The 16247-nt window shown below is 37.6% G+C and overlaps 1 protein-coding gene across 1 annotated transcript in view; it reads left to right on the plus strand.

Moving 5' to 3' along the window:
- The first annotated feature begins 967 nt into the window (after positions 1 to 967).
- Positions 968 to 16247, plus strand: part of LOC122813892 (gastrula zinc finger protein XlCGF26.1-like) — a 211253-nt gene continuing 195973 nt past the window's right edge. The window contains exon 1 of the mRNA XM_044086435.1: positions 968 to 1418. The gene's annotated coding sequence lies outside the window, so the exon portion shown is untranslated. The remainder of the gene's footprint in view (positions 1419 to 16247) is intronic.

The following is a 16247-nucleotide window of genomic DNA, read 5'->3' on the forward strand; positions in this document are numbered from 1 at the left end:
GTCAGTATGTTAGATGTTAGTAAATGCAGCATGTAGCTTGCATTGTTGGGGGGTGTCTAGCTTTGAGTTAAGGTGACCAGTAATCTGTGAAACTGCTGGGGGTGTCAGATGACTTAGCTACAGCTCTAGGTAAATCCAAAATGTGTCTGGAGGAATACAAGCCTGATTCCACTGTTGGACTCTGTGGTAAATACACTGTTTTTACTTAAACTGCCATTATCTCCTCGGGGCAGACAAAGAGGCAAGTTACCCTCCATGATTTTTTATTACTGAATAATACACCCATTGTTATTACAGGAGCATGAGCTTGATTACACTGTTAGCACCATGTAAGTTTTGTGCATTTAGTGCACTGTGAAGGCTTCCATTATGTTGCTGTAGGGTTATGTTTGCAGCTGAATGTAAAGCTAGTAGATCTAGTACATGCATTCAATCAACTTGTAATAAATCAGTTCTCCAACTGCAGCACAGCTTTTTGAGTGTTTTCCCCACTGATGTCATGGCAAAATCAGGTCTCTAGGACTTATGACCCACTCAGTGAGGGCTGGCTGCACTAAGCTGCCTTGTGGTATAACACAGCATGCAGAACTACTTAGTGATTCATGGGGTGCAGAGGCCTCCTTCTGAATCAGTATCGCACTGAAACAGACCATAGTAACAACAAAAAAGTTTTGCACAGAGATGCTGTTTACTTTCCTTCTGATCACCTATTTAAATTTCCTTAACGATATTTATTTTTTCCATCAGAGAAAAAAAAAATGCTAGAGTTGCATTAACTTGATTACCTGAAGTAAAATTTATTTTTTTGGAAGTGAAATCATAGAAGTGCAAAGCATTTATTGTGGGCTTAAATAAAGACGTCTGTATGTAGCCCCTTTAAAAAGAGGCAGTCATTTCCCCACACATTCTACTTCCTGTGTTCTGAAAAACAATACTTAACGAAAAGAAAATAGACTGTTGCTTTTACTGTTATGTCCTGCAGCACGCGTGGTAGGTTTCATACACAACAGTTTGTTTACTTATTTTGTCTCAAACTGTATTGATTCTGGATTGTAGATAAATTCTGTCAGCCGTCTCTTAACAGGATTTGATACAAACAACAAATCCCTCTTTTTCTAAATGCAGATAGAAAGTTACTTCCAAAGGCTGCACTTTAAACTGGTTACTGGCTTATCATTATTTGAAGATCACAGAGGCTGAAGGTGGGACACACAACAGAGGAAACTGACTGCAGGGAGAAGGCAAAGCAGCAGAATTTGTGTGTTACAAATGCGAGACCAGAGCAGTGATATGGGGGGCACAGACGGAGACTGGAGTTATTCTGCCAGGAGGATGAAGTCTTGATCTGTGTCCTGTGTGTTCCCAGACATTCCAGCCACAGTGTTGTGTTCCTGCACGAGATAGTCACTATGTATAAGGTAAGAAATATTGCCTGAGGAAAAACATTAAGTAACAGATTTTCTATATGGATTTTTTTTCTGATTTTCAACCTTGGAAGTCTGTATTCTTTAGTCATTTTTGTTAATGCTGCTGTTACTTGCTGCAAACATATCTCAGGTTGTCATGTATATACTGAAACATAAACAATGTAGACTTTTTATTACTGTGAGTTGTACTGTTCTTGCATGGAAAAACATTCTCCTGACATAACAAATGTATCTATCTATTCCAATCTATCTGTATCTATGTTGGTGTGTGTATGTTAGGGAGGGGGTGGGTGGCTGCCTAAGGTTGGACATAGGCAATGCCAAAGTCTATTTGGTCAGCAGTATTTGGTCAACTGAAACAGATGGTCAACATGTGCAAGAGAACAACAGTTCCTAGGTAGGAGTATATTCATTTTCTCCAGGAATTGCAGTCTTGGAGTTAGTATATATAATTAATAGGGGGTGTAGGGGTTAAGGGATCCTGTCCCTCTCCAAAAGCCCTTTTTGTTGTTTTAGTCTGTTCCATGGTAATTCTCGGAGCATATACACTACATCTGGACCTTAAGTGTTTTGACAATGAAAGAGATAGCATGAAACAATTATTTCTAAGACACTTGCAAAGGGCAGTACTTACAAGGAATGAAGATCTCCTAGTTTTTAAATTGCAGACCGTGCCATTTTGGTACTTGTGTGATTGAAGATGTTTATAATAAAACAGTATGCTCCAGATAACTGTTACGCATCCACTACCAATGTTTACAAAGGAACAACACAATGCAATCTGAGTCCAGATAATATTGTAATGAGTATATTAAATACATACATTAAATGAAGTTTGTGTTCAAAAGACAGTATGAAACTCATGACTCTGGGTACCCTTTGATAAAGACCTGAGTCACTATGTTAATGTTAATTGACAACCACTCTTCCAAAGTCACAAATATTTGCTTACCTTAGTTACGTGCAAAAGTAGTTCAGGTCTGAAGTTAACAAAAAAGGTAAAAATGTAGAGCATGAGGTTCACAAGAGAGGTGGGTGGGAACAGTAGGTACATGCGAAGAGGCATCAGCAGTTGGAAAAATGAATATGTTAGCCATGTATATCAACTGGAAGATTCCCATCTGGAGTTCTTTGTGTAGTTCTAGAAACTCTCTCATTCCAAGGACTTGTATCAAATATGTGCAGTTTCAGAGGAAGGACTCCCTGTAGATCATGAGCACGCATGTGTAGCAGCCATTGAATGATGTTCTGTCGAACTAATCAGGACATAGATTGGATAGACATAGACTGGAAGATGAGAGTTCAGAAGGGTAACAGATTGGTGCATGGCCTTCATAGGAAGACAAACTATAAAAATAAGCATGACATGTTTGCGGCAGTCTATTTCATAGGACAACTTCCTGTACAAGCTGCTGGTGACCCATGTTTTATTAGACGGTCAAAGATCAGCAAAAGTGATGGGATGGAATAAAGTAGGAATGATCAGATCTGTTGTTTTGTTTAGGGAGGGTTTTTGCATAGCAAATCCTTCCTGGAAGCTGGATATTTTTTAAGAAGGAATATATGTTGGGGTATTTCAGGTGTACGTCCACTGCTGGAGTTTGTTTGCAATGTCATGTGCATGCAAACCACACTGATGTCGCTATACTCTGTATGGGAGAATAAGGAAGAAGGCAGGCGGTAGCGTAAATCCCCCAACACCAGAATATTGCTGCACTAAGTTACTCCTGTCTCCACTCTGCAGGATGTTCCTGATGACTGATTTGGAAATAAAAATTACACTGACTAAAAAAAAAGAAACCGGCAGCTATCACATCCCAAAAGAAGAGCTGTTTGAGAACAAGAAAGTGCTGAAGATAAAAGGTAGATATTTCTGGGAGGTGCCATGAAGTATATTATTTCACAGAGAAAGTGATGAGTGACTGATGCAACTTAAATGAAGTAGTAGCACAGCTAAAAGCAGTAACAGAGTTGTAGAATTTATAGTGCAAACATAAGGCAATTCCTGTGAGTATTGTGATTAAAAAAAAATCATAAGTTGAAGTTTATTTAAGTGAGATCTGCAGCATTACCCCCAGCTCTTTTATCAGAGATGGAAATAGACAAAGTAGTTTGTACATGTAGTCTTTGCCTGACACCAGAATATGCATTTGTGTCTCAAAGCCACACATGAAACATGAAAAGGAGCCTGAAGTATTTTGTCTGCAGGCCTGTTTCTTCCCTTTTCATTCATAATGCATCTGTTAAACATGCAGATGTCTCCTGCAGTCGCATGGAAGTGCTCATAAAAATAGTTTGTGGTTCCATAGGATTGACATGCAGTTAAAAAAAAAAAAAAAAAAAACAGATTACAATGCTAAGCAACTCACAAAAACATGGCTAATACTATGGAATGACTGTGCATGCTGCCACCAATGAGGAAAATACAGGATTTGGAGTAGATATGCAAATGAAAGACGATGCCTCTTGCAACCCCCTTCAAATGTAAGTAACCCTGGGGTCACTGAACCTCTTAGTAAGTTATATTATATTATATAAAGTTCATTGGGTTGCCTGTTGTGTTTTCCAGGTTTGACTGAATGCACTTTGAATAGTAAGGTACCAACAAGGAGTTAATTTCCAGGGAACTAAACATTGGGCTAATGATATAAGATTTTTAACAGCAGTGAGTGCAGTAAGACAAATCTGTATAGAGAAAAAAAACACAGATGATTCTTTTAGGCAGGCTGATGTCTTATTGAGGGGAGATAGTCTAACACCAAGAAAAGATGTAAACAGCAAGTCTTTAAAGCCTTAAAGTTTAGGTGAATAGGGGAGAGGGGTAATTGATTAATACTATTCTGTAACAGGGGATGAGGGAAACACTTGCACACGTTTCTATACTTTTTTTGTTAAATTAAGTTTTTTAATCATAAAACGAGAAGGGGTGGTCTAGGAAGGGAGACATAGCAATAGAACAGAAGAGGAGTTCAAGTCAGCAGTTGATGAAGCTGTAACATTTTATTCCTGTCAACCCATTCAAGTAACTTTTCACTATGTACAGGCTAGCAGTTATTTACAAAAGCTGTCTACAAAGTTTATAGTTGATGTTAATGAATGTGGTATGTATTTCTACATTTTCATTCTTTACACACTTAAGGTTAAATCGCCTCACAGCAAGAGGTTCTCCGGTTCGATTCTCGGCCTGGGTGCCTTCTGTGCGGAGTCTGCATGTCCTCCCTGTGGTCGCGTGGGGTTCCTCCAGGTGCTCCGGTTTCCTCCCACATCCCAAAGACATGCTGTAGGTGGATTGGACACTCTAAATTGGCCCTAGGTGTGAGTGTGCGCATGTGTGTGCCTTCTGTGGAAGGTTGAGCGCCAGGCTGGCAACTCGACACTGTAAAACACCAATGCCAATCATGAGCAGACAGGTGATCTGCTGTGGCGACCCCTAACTGGGAAAAAACTGAAAGAAGAAGAAGAAGAAGACACACTTAAGGTTAAATCCTCCTTTTCTTGGTTGTCTGCATTTCATCTACTATCCAAAACATTGCAGCTAACTTGTGTCAGTATTCATAATTCATATTTTCAACATCATGGTAAAAAAGTGTAAATTTGAATGTTTAAATTTTTAATCAAATATAACTGTTCTTTGCTTGGAATTATAGTTTTCCATGCCCTTACAATACTTTTTCTTGCAACTGCTAATGAGACCCAAAACAAGGGAGGTTGTCTCTAATTAACACATGCTGAGCTGGGGATGTTAAAAAAGAATCCGTTGCTTAGCCTCTCCCATTTTATCTGACTACATTGTGCAAAAGCAATGCTGAATTTATAGCCAGAAATTGTTTAATAAGGATCACTCAAAAAAGATAAATGCACCTAACTTTTACTGTACCAGAACATTTGTAACAAACAACTGGAATGATAAGGAGCGTGCTCTATAGTCTTTATTATATAAAATGTTCTATATAAGCATTTCAGTTAAAATAGCTAGAAAGGACAGGAAGATGTTTTATGAGGATCCAAATAAGGAGCTTATTTACTTGTTCTTTGGTGTCATTATAATTTAATTAAGATTTTACAAAGCATAGTGAAATGTCTTTTGCAAGATCTCTTTTTCCTTTTATAGATAAGGTGCAGGTTCTTAATTATAACTTCTGTTAGCACAAAAATGTGGAGTCATTTGTTAATAGAAAGCATATTTTATTTTTTAAGTAAAATCTTGGATGGTGCAGGTGTTGTCAACTCACAGCAAGAGGTTTTCTGGTTCGATTCTCGGCAGGGGTGCCTTCTGCGTGGAGTCTGTATGTCCTCCCTGCATCCATGTGGGTTTTATCTGGGTGCTCCAGTTTCCTCTGACATTACAAAGACATGAATCTCCTGGCCTCCACTGAAAATTTACTTTCCAAGTTGAACTTTCCAGTAAGCAAATGTTAAATAAATAACTCTTGTCAATGAAATGAAACAAAATAGAAATATAAAATTTGGATACGCAGTTTCACCTCTGAAGCCTTACTATAAAGTTTATTTTTGTCTAAAGCCCGTTTCATCAAATACAAAAAATCCCCCAAAAAACTACGGTATATGTCATTGAAAACTCATTTCATTGAAACTTGAATTTAATCAAAACACATTTCATTGAAAATTGTGTAATGGTACAGAAAATGACAGATGGTGTGATTCTGGATCATAGGCATTATAATGCAAGTAATTCAGTGCTATTGCCTTGCTAATGCCCACTGGTGTGTTGCCATGTCTAGAAGTTTCTATATGTGTGCCAGCACTGACTCAGTATGTGGATCATTGTTTTGAGACTGTGGAATTAGTACATTTATGTTAGCAGTGTGGAGGTGTTAAAGGCAAAAACTTTTGAAGGCATATTTATTGTGTATGAAATTTCCAGTCACGTGAGTTACGATGAAACATACTACAGTTTTTTTTTTATGTTTTCAGCTCTGAATCATATGGAGAGAGAGACTGTATATGTGTATATAAATAAGTATATATCTATATATAATTATAGATGTATTGTTGATTTATACAATAGATGTAAAGAGAAAGGGTATTGCGTTTCTTAATTTTATTAATTGTGGTGGTTAAGCAATTGTGGAAATGATTTTTTATTGGAACTGATGTGATATTTTGTGCCTAACTTAGATTTGATCTTACTGTATAAACATGCTTTGATATATCCCGTAAAATGTCATTATTAGAGGAATAATTCTGATGTATAACATCAAATTCTTTGAGATTATTCACAAGGCAATGCTTAAAATCATTTAACCTTACTAGATACATGGTATTTTCCATACTTTGGTATGTATTTTTTTTTAGAAACCTTTAATGGAAGTGAGAGCCAGTGAAGATCAGAAATGATAGATGGAGATAAGTTAAACCAGGTCAATTGACTTACTCAAGACCATGTGTGATGTAAAACAGTTAAGGTTCCTAATTAAAGACTGAGCCAGGCTTAACAATTAGTTGACATATTAAAGAGTTAGCCAAATGTTATCTATTCTGCTGAAAGACTTTTGCACCGTGGAATAGTGAGAGAAAAGTAAGGGTGATTTTGTTTGTTTACTTAGTTGTCCACTACCTAGATTTAGGCTTTAAGTTTATCTTTTGATAAATATTTGAAAGGAATGAGAGCTTGTTATTTAAAAACTGATGAAATCAAATTACTTGTTAGATGGTTCATATTTACCGTTATTAATAATTTTTCTTGTTTACATTTATTAAATGCACATAAAGTCTGAGCGTTTCCTTATGCTCATTGCTCACAACAAAATGGAGTGAGATAGTGTTACCCACTTGAAGATGAGTTGTCGGTGGTCCATGGGCTGCATATCTTGGAAAAAGTGTCAGATGGGCATTGCATTGCCTGCCTGTGATCGCTATATTTCTAAAGGATAACAACCTCTGAGTGAAAATAACAAAGTGAGGAGGTGTGGGGGACCAAACCTACCACATCACTTTTACTGTATGTTACATTAGTGACAAGATCTTGCATGTGCATTCTGAGACTGTGTATGTACTTGCGGCTCCGGCCTACAACTTGATGAGGCGACAGTCAAGTGATGTGAGCTTCAAATTAAAAGATATGCACTGGATCCAGGAATGCTGTATTTTCTTTATGTACTAAGAATCATCTTAACAACTTAAAATAATTGATTATATAAATGAGGAATTGGAAGGAGCAATTTAAAAACAAAATGTGAAAAAGGTAAGAGGAGAAGAAACTAGTGTCTGATGGGAGAGGTTGTAGCGAATTTGGCTATCTTATTATAACAACTATCAAGTTTGTTTAGGTTTCTTTAGGTTGGATTTGCAGAGATTTGTAAGCAGGGGGGAGGCATAAAGTAGGGTGGATTGTAGTTCTGGAGTGGTCAGTGAGGAATTTTTTTATTGCGATACAGTAGGCCAAGTTTTTTATGTACTTTTTTATGGTTATAGAAATATGTAGGTCAAATCTAAGGTGATTATCTATTTCAACCCCTAAGAGTTTGGTTTGATTTGTGGGGGTGATTGTGGTCTTGTTAAAGGAGGAGATGAAGAAAGAATCAGTGGGAGGTGTGGCTCTGTGGGAGCTAACGAGTACTAGCTTTGTTTTACTTGGGTTCAGAATGAGCCTTTGGTTTGTAATCCAAGTTTCTGCTAGGGAAAAGCATTCTTGTGTTAGGGATTTGAGGATGTCAATTGATTTGGCTGTGCATATTATGGTGGTATCATCTGTATATTGTACTATTGAGGCTTTAAGAATACTGTTTGGGAGCTGATTGGTGAAGAGGTTAAAAATAAGTGGCCCTTGGATGGAGCCTTGGGGTACTCCTAGGGAGACTTGTAGGGAGGGAGAGAGTTGGTTTTGTCACATAACAGCTGGTTTCCTTCCCTCTAGGTAGTTTGTGAACCAGGAGATGGCAGGGGTGGTAAGGTTTAGAGCTGATAGTGAAAGAAGGAGTTTATTGTGGTTAACCTTATCGAATGCTTTGGACAAGTCAGGGAAGGTGGCAGATACAAGGAGTCAGTTGTTTCTGTGAGTATTGACAATGTTTGTGAATTCTATTAGTGCGGTGGTGGTGCCATGTTGTTGTGTTGCTATTAGATTATTTTCTAGGAGATATTTCTTTAGTTGCTTGTGTATTACCCTCTCTAAAATTTTAGATAAAAGGGGTAGTATGGCAATAGGGCGGTAGTTATTGATTTCCAGGGAGGTTCCCCCTTTATGTAGAGGGATGATATGTGATATTTTCCATAGCTTGGGTACTATACACTCAGAGATGGATCTGTTAATTAGGGTGGAGACAGGATATGATATAGCTTCTGCAGCCAGGTGGAGGTATTCAGCGGGTAATTTATCTGAAGCTGGAGATGTGGGTTTGAGCTTGCGGAGTAGTTTTTCAATGGATTTGTTTGGTTCTGGGTGGAAGATGAACTTGGGGAAATTGTTAGTTGAGGTGGAAGGGTGGATTACTTGCAGGGGTGGGGATGTTGTCATAGGGTTGGTTGTTTGCAAGGGTCTGGATGGTTTCTGTAAAGTATTTATTAAATTGAGTGGTGATGCCTTCTTGGTTGTTATCTATTTTTGGGGTTGGGGTAGTTGTTTTACCTGGTTGTAGAATAGAGTTAATTGCTGCCCAAAATTTTTGTTGGTTGTTCCTGTGCTTATCCTGTAAATTTTGGTAGTAAGATGTTTTGCCTATTTTGGTGAGTTTTTTGGCTTTGTTACGTAGTTCAACATATATTTGTTTGTTCAATTGGGATTTACTGTTGAGGTAGTTGGTCCAGGCCTTGTTTCTTTTTTTGAGGAGGGATTTTGTGTCCGGGGTTAACCAGGGGGCATATTTTGTTTTAATTCTTGTTGTTCTGGAGGGTGCATGATGGTTAAGGGTGTTTAAAAAGGTAGTATTGAAATATAGTACAGCTTCATCAAGAGGTAGATTTTTTAGGGGGGTCCAGTTGCACATTTTTTGGAGCGGTTAAAGAGTTTTTTTCTTTTAATTAGGCATGTAGATATGTGGGTCAGTTGTGGTGATTTTGATCTGAGTAAGAATGTGTCTTGGTGGTCACTCAGGGTGTCTGGTAGACACCCTGCTAGGGATATCAGTGATGGGAGGGATATGAGTATCCAATCTAGAGTGGATTGGCATTTGGTTCTCTTGTCTGTTCTTGTGGGGGAAGTGATGAGTTGGGTTAGGCCACGTAGGTTAATATGGGAGAGTGGGTTATGACTGGAACAGTTTTGCCAGTCAGTGTTAAGGTCTCCTAATACTATGCTTTCCTGGGGAGGGAGTTAGATATCCATTCTAGGAGCTTTTCTGTAATGGGGATATTGTTGCTTGGAGTGATGTAGCATCCTATGATGTTGATGTGTTTACTATCATTAAGTTTTAGTTTTGTTAGAGTGTGTTCAACTTTATCGAGGTCTGGGGTTGTTATGTCTACTTTCTCAAGGATGTAAGTAAAGCAGTAGTAGGTGAAACAAAAGCATGCAGTACTCAATAAACAAACAGTTCCAGCCACAAAATGCAAGGAGAAAATTAACAATATTTATGACAAGGATAACATGCACATTAGTAAAGCAGTAGTAGTATGTGAAACAATAGCATGTAATACACAGAAACACAAGCACAGTTCCAGCCACTATCACTATAACATAAGATGATAGTCAGTTTGGTAAATGTTTACACTGTCAAATATAGCAGTAAAAAAGGCTAAAATAAAGGTTTACATTTTCAAAAAAACCCAAAAAAACAAGCATAATCAAAAATTCCAGTGCTTACATGGAAGCTCACAACACCAGGGACTGCAGCTGCTTAGAGAATTTTAAAGATGGCTCCCAGGGTTTAAAAAAACTCTTACAGGCTAGAGGGGGATTGTATTACTTAAACGAACAAAGATTGAATGTGATATTACAGTGAGATACTAAAAGTGACATCTTTGAGTAAATGGGTACCATCACCTCAGACACATAATTCATGTTAGTCCTTTCATAATGATGTTGTACATTCTGAGTGTAACTGACCACTCTTTTGGGTACGCTGCTACATGATGTATAGTTGAACTCTAAGCGAACATTAACTGTATTAGAAGAGTTAAGTAAGTAGAGCTACAAGAAGGAGAAATGGAAGTGGGAGTGAAAGCGGAGGGGAATGGAATGATAAATTAAAAAAGGACTGTCTCAGTAAGAAAATCACTCCATAACAACTTTGTGCACAAGTCTTAAGCAATTAGTGGGATTATCCTGTTAACATATCACCACAGTAGCCCATTAGAGAATGTTATCTAGCAATGCTCTTTATGCTTGGTGCTACTTATTTATTTATTCTTCTAAGTAGGAGACATTCATGGCTTCACTTATCAAGCTTACAATTTACTGGCCTTGTCATAATCCCATTTTGGTATTTTTTATTTTATTTTTATTTAAAATGTTTCTTTAAAATGTTTTTGTGATTTGGATGACATATCATGTGATTTTGGCTGCATGTCATGTGATATATTTGGACCTATATATAAAGAGCTGGTTCTATGCATTGTTTTGTATTGAGAAAGGATTGTATCCGAAAGCTCTACTTATATAAAGTGTTTATCCAGTGGTTTCCTGCCTTGTTCTTTACATCAAAGCAAATGAACCATCAGCAATGCAATGAAACTTCCAATTTGCATTACTTAGACCCTATGTCACAAGATGGGTCACAAACTGGCTCAAAGACAGAACCCACAGAGTGGGAGTTGCTGGAGCCATGTCAGACTCGAAACCGGTCACAAGTGGCATCCCACAGGGTTCTGTCCTGGGACCACTCTTGTTTGGTATATACTTTTCCGAGGTACAGGCAAACGTGGGAGGACTATGGCTCACCAAGTTCGCAGACAACTGCAAACTGGGCGCCATAATCGACTCTCAGGCTGACACAAACATCCTTCAAAAAGGTCTCACAGAGACAGATAACTGGTGCCAGTGCCATGGTTTAAAGCTAAATGCCAAAAAATGTATAGTCATACCCTTTGGCAAAAACAATGTGCCCACAAATTACCACATAGGCGGAAACCCATTAAGTACAGAGAAAGTTATTAGGGACCTGGGGACCCAAGTTGATAGCAATCTCTCCTTTGAAAACCACATTGCCAAAGTGGTTAGAAAGACCTTCTACATAGCCCACCTCATCACGAAGGGTTTCACATCTAGATCAAGAGAGGTAATCGTGCCCCTTTATTCATCCCTCATCAGGCCCATCATAGAATACAATGCCCCTTTTGGGATGTACCTTACCCGACACCTGCAGCAATTAGAAAGACCCCAAAAGAATCTCACCAAGAGGATCAAGGGTCTCAAACAGATGCCATATGCTGCTCGGTTAAAAAAACTCCAGCTCTACTCAGTTGCATACCGCCTACTTCGAGGCGATCTATGCCTGAGATACAAAGCTATGTCAAATCCAGAATTAATGGACATGCTCCACCTCAGTAAATCTAAATCCCTTAGAGCCACACGCTCGAGGGACTTGAACCTCAGCACAGAAATAAATAGAACTTGCTGGAGGAACAGGTTCATAACCCAGAGGCTCCCTTCGCTCTGGAATAGAATTCCAGCTCATGTGAGGCAGAGCACCTCACTGAATCTCTTCAAGAAGAATCTCGATAGGTGGATGGGGGATCATAGGTTTGTCCCAGGGATTACTCCCGTGTCACTATTAGACAGAGACACAGTAAACTAAACCTTAAAAAGGGCACAGTATACTCAAATCAAGGGGTGGCATAAGCCATACAGAATCGGGCTAGGCTTATAATTGCCCCAGGGCAGATAGCCTAGTATGAACCTATAAACCTATGAACCTATGAGAATTTCCATGTGTCCTGCAGGGAGTACAATGCCACAAGCATTCCATTTTAGGTATTATTAACAGGTTATGGGCAATGACTTCAGTTCACCAAATGACAGGATGTGATCATTTGTGACTGGCTAAACTACAGGGCTTTGTATTTACTTTAACTTTTACAGAGTCACAGGAATGCTGGAGCCTATCAAGGGAGAATGTGGGCATGAGGTACACAGCGGTGGTCTGTCACAAAATGCACACTTATTCCCATACTGTACATACATACCTATGAAAGAAACATGAGGACTCATGGATACTTCTGATAGAATGAAAGAAGATAAGGAACTTTTAATAATTAACAATTTCACATAAATACCCAGTCACTAGCTATTACGAGGCATGTTGGAAAGCCATGTCTAGATGGAACATTGCAGTTTCAGATAAGCAGGAAACTAAAGCAATATATATTTTAACTAAGCACAGCTTACTCTTACTAGCATTTAAAGTGAGCTAAAAATCTAGGGTCTATATTACATTATCGAAAGTTGATTTCAGCAAATGCTCACATGACCGAAAATGCTGGAAATCTAACTTCTGCTAACTATATATTCCAACTCCGAGATTGCACTACAGTGAGGAAAGGGCAAATATCCCACTCCTCACTGTACCACGACCCCACAAACACCCTATTTTGATTTCCAGCGTTTTCACTCATGTGAGTGTTCACTGAAATCAACTTTCGATAATGTAATATAGACCCAAAAATCTATATATAATGATGTAAAATGGTGTACTGCTTCTAATGGTCTAACACCTTTTACACACTTAAGTGCTCTCACTCCTTTTGCATAAAGCAATATCATAATCCTGAATATCATTTTCTGAGAACCTTGTCATTTGTTCTCTCTTGCTCTGGTTTCAGGCAGATGTAATCCATACTGTTTTTTCATGTATCAGCTTTTCTTAGTTTCTGTTGGTACAAGTCTTGAGCAAAATCAAGTAAAAATTTGTTCAAATCAGTTCTCTTTATTTTTCACTTTTAGTGTATCATGATTTTTTTGGCCAGAAGGTTGGGAACCTTCCCTAGGTTTACAACAAAGAAATGAAGAAGTTCAAACTGAGTCTTTAAGACAAACAAAATATATTGGTAAGGAAATTATAATACACAAGGAACATATAAATGTGAAGACTGTGCTCATTGTAGCTATATAGCACAATGACCAAGTTATATTTCATCTATAGAAAAGTCCTTTGAATCTCCTGCGTATTTGTAATGTTGATTATGTTGTTTATATTGCTGTATGTTATGGATGCAATTATTTTTATATAGGGAAAACAAGCAGAGCCCTTATGATAAGAATTTATGAACAAGTGTATATCAGTAAAAAAGCAGACAGCTTAATTGCTTTATATAGATATATAGTAAAGGGCCTCACATTTAAAAATTTTCTACATTTTTGTTATTGACATTTAAGAGAAGGAATTTAAGGAAGGTGATCATGAAAACAATTTAGAAGTAAGGCAGTTTAAATGGCAAATTAAATTAAATTTGTTGGTGGGTTTAAATGATTCATTAAATTTTACATCTGATGAAGTCTTCTTCTGTGGGGCGAAAGTACTAAATAAATTCACATGTTTTAAACCATCCTCAAACTTCTTCGGGTGTTATTTTGTGTTGGCTATTAGTCTTTTTTCTAATAACACCTCAGCATCTTTAGTTCTTTTTATTTTAGCTTGTGTAATTTCTACTTCTTTTGTATTTGAAATTTGTGTACTTCTAAAAGATATGTATTATGGAGCTTGTAACTTTCCCGTTCAGTACTTCTACACCTAGGAAGAGAGTTGAAGCCTGTTGGGGACAAAGCACAATGGCTGGTTAGGTTGTTAACTACATTGTGGACAGTGGCCATGTCATTATTAGATGTGATAATTTTTACCCTTGTTGAGTCTCTAATATAGCCACAAACAGGCATGACAGTGCCACAAATTTCTTATGAAGTCCGTTGAACATTGTGTCTGTTTTATGCAGGAATCACAAATTCCTAGGATGTTTTAGAGTTTGCCAGATTGCAATAGCTCCCCTTTTTTTTTTTTAGTCTGGCTTGGTTTCAGTTTTTTTTAATCTACTGAAATTTCAGGACACAAAATTACTTAAGATAAAAAAGTCAGAGGTTACGATTGCTGTACTAAATGTTATGGACTCCCCTCACTGCCAGGGTACAGTAACTATATATGTCCAGTTAATTGTGGTCAGTGGGGAGTGGTTGAATACTATCCTACTCATGAGCATTTAGTTTTATTGGATGACTTGTTGAAGTACAAGTGAGGGTTTTCTCGGTGTAGTGTTAATAACCTTTGCTTACATGTGTATGTGGGCACATAGGGTTAATAACCTTTGCGTACAAGTGTATGTGGGTGCATGCTTCAGTATTCTGGATATACTTGCATCTTTCACAAACATTTAAGGGCATATAAAAAGGATTGCTGCTTTTATTAGCATGAGGCAGTTCTTACATCGCCCAGTATAACTGTTGTATATCAAATGCTTAAAAGTTATTTCATGAGGTGCCTTCATGAAAAAGCAAGAACTTTCCTTTATAAATATTCAGATACATGTGTATTACAAATTAGACTTTATTTTTACTGATAAACAGTCTCTAATATAAGTTTTGTAATTTTTTTAACCAAGCTGGAAAGATAGTTAAAGCTGATGCTACAGGAGTGGAGGTGTATATGAGGGTAATTGAAGCTTTTAATAAGTTTAATGGGATACCTTCCCAATTTGATTTTGAAACACATTTCTAGTGTAAGAGAGCTATTGGAAGGGGTCATAATTTCAAATTTGCTCAAGACACAGGCACATTAGGAGTCATTTCATTTACAAATGCATCATGGGAAGAGTTGGTACAAGTAAAATACTTACTAAGGTGTCTGCTACGAAAACTCACACTGTGAAATCTTGGCCTATTTTCCTTACTTCAAATAAAAAGTGCTGTTTCTCAGGTCTTCACAGAATTTCAGAAAAGTAATTTCCTTTGAACATAGAGTGCAGCACACATTTACTTTTCTGGTGGTAGCCTAGACCTTTTTGTGACTCTCAGGAAAATAATTTTAAAATAAAATAATGTTGCAGTAAAGCAAGAACAGTACAAGTGTAAGTGTACGAATTGTGAAACAAATAAAAAAATAAGGTAATAAACAAGTAGCTACTCACAGAACAGTCTGACTGTTCTACTAGTCTGTTTGGTATGTCTACAAGTGGCTGAGATGAAACCCCAGAGAGTTAATGTACTGAAGCACAACACACTGAGGAACACAATGCTGATTGATGCTTTCCGTAGAAAACTGCTGCTGGTCTGATTTTAAGTGTACATTGGTAGTAATTCCTTTGTTTTGGGAGATTTGTTCTTTCATCAAGTTAATGTTGTTGTAGGGTTGATATGTATAAGTTCAGGGGTTGCACCCCCACATCACCTGTTTTGTTTCCTTTGAGTTTTGATGATTAAGGTTTCATAGTAGAACTGGCCCATTTGTCACTTTAAAAATATCATAGTAAAAGTCAAGTGATACATTAATGACCTGTAACCATCTGTTAAGACAAATTGTACAGAGATGCATGTTTCTTGTATGGATGTGTTACTGACTGGATTGAATTAACTGTCTTGTAGGATAATACAAACATATTAATGGGTAACCTTACATAATTAATTACTGATAGTGTTAACTCTTCAATCGTTTGGTGTCAGAAAAGAAGATAGCACAGCTTCTCAAAAGTCCTTGTCAGTGGCATTGTGTTTGAAAACAGTACTAATGCTGTCGATTAGAGCAACGTGCTCTACACTTCTGTTGATGAGTAACAAACTGCAATGTCAAATTGCTTTATTTGACTGACTCTTTAATACCACATATGATCCATAATTCAGAGTGTACCACAGTGAACTTATTTTAAGTACCCATGACTTCCATGAGAGCAGTGTAGGCAATTGCAGATTACCAAGACATTACTTCAGTTGGCTCTTCCAGT

The sequence above is a fragment of the Protopterus annectens genome, chromosome 10.part0 (assembly GCF_019279795.1).
Source record: "Protopterus annectens isolate FY-2018-M chromosome 10.part0, PAN1.0, whole genome shotgun sequence".
In the NCBI taxonomy this organism is placed as follows: domain Eukaryota; kingdom Metazoa; phylum Chordata; order Ceratodontiformes; family Protopteridae; genus Protopterus; species Protopterus annectens.